This window comes from Galeopterus variegatus, unplaced genomic scaffold, assembly GCF_000696425.1.
Source record: "Galeopterus variegatus unplaced genomic scaffold, G_variegatus-3.0.2 Scaffold2098, whole genome shotgun sequence".
NCBI lineage: Eukaryota > Metazoa > Chordata > Mammalia > Dermoptera > Cynocephalidae > Galeopterus > Galeopterus variegatus.
In genome coordinates, this window is record NW_007728209.1 from 32,216 (window position 1) to 33,905 (window position 1,690).

Below are 1,690 nucleotides of genomic sequence, written 5' to 3' on the forward strand. Positions count from 1 at the left end.
AAAAAAAAAAGGTAGAACTATGTACACACTTTCTACCAGTGGTTTTGACAATGTACTATAATTATCTAAGATGTAACCAATGGGGGAAACTGGGTGAAGTATCCCGTAGACCTTTCTCTACTATCTTTGCAACTTCCTGCAAATCTATTACGATTCTGAAATTAAAAGCGTTTTTAAATAAAAGGTAAATGAAACTGATAGTGGATCTGAGACCTTTTCAGACTGCTGTGTGCATCTAGTAAATTAGCCTCTTTGTAATATACCTGCGGACGTTTCCTTGTATGGTAACCTGAAAATCATGCCCATGCTACCTCTTTGGTAAAATTCTAGGCATCTTTCCTCAGCGTTTATGCTGACATAGCTCGTAAGGCAATAAAAAAAAAAAAAAAAACATAAACTTTGCCATTTGTATCCCCATATCTATGCAAGCCTGAGTACACATTGTGAGACCAAGGCAGAGAAAATAAATTGCCTAAATCCTTAAATTGATGGGCAGTGTCGAGTCGATGTGTTATTTGCTGGTGACAAAGTCACCCATACCACTAATACGATTGTGATCTGCTGCCTATATTCCCAATTGAAAGAAATGCTAAATTTCTCCACCAGGTTATTTAAAACATTTTTTTTCCAGCCAAGTTTGCAGGTCCCTGTATTCCTACCTGAGGTTAAGAATGCCTGTTCTAAGTATTCTTTTAGTTGCATCCCACAAGTTTCGATGCGTTTCTATTTTCATTTTTGTTCAGTTCAAAATATTTTCTTATTTCCGTTGTGGTTACCTCTTTGACCAGAGGGCTGTTTAGTAGAATATTGTTTTGCATCTTCTTCAAACCCACACTGTATTCCTTGCAAATGTGTTTTAGAGGAGACATTCTACCAAGTTTGAAGATAATGGAAGCTCCCCAAGTAAAGGTAACTTGCAAGTAAGCTGGACGGTTGTTGGAGCCATGGCAACAGCAGCTAGGACAAAGCAGTTAATGAGTAAATTTTATTGTTTTAAGATTTATCATTTTTTAAATGAGCAGTAACACAGGCTCTGGCTGTAAAGTCACAGCGGCTTCCTAGCAGGGAACCTGGGGTTCGGGGAAAGGGTGCCCTCTCCAACTGTCAGGCCACTGACACTGACACAGCCACTCAGTCCTTCACTGTGCTACCTGGCTGGGTTTTGAACTTCTGCTTTCTCTGAAGGTGAGGGGAGACCCTGGGGATATCAAGGAACAAGACAAAACTTTTAGTGGAGGAGGAGCTGTGTCAAGTCCTAGTCAAGCTGCTGCACATCAGCTAAAATCAAAGAGACACCCGGGGAGGTGGGGTGAAGACGGGCGGAGAATCAAACAGAGAAGATTGATTCTGGCAGGGAAACAGTCTGCAAGAGTTTGGCCACTAACTGTCAACATAGCAGGTTGAGGAAGAGTCTGTCCCAAGTTTGAAAATTCAGGATGTATTAGTCAAGCTTCAGTTGGGTTATACAAGATAGGTAAGTGTTGGAAATTAAAGAGAAGGGTTCAGTGGGGTTTATTTCCATTGCTTAATGTACTGTGTGACCTTGAGTATACACTTGAACTTTCCGGCCCTCGGGTTCCCTGTGTGTACAGAGAGAAAGTTGAAATAAAGCTCTCTGTGGACCCTTCTCGTTTAAAAATGTCCATGATGCTGTGAATCGCTGAGTATGTTGCATAGCCCCTCTGAGCCC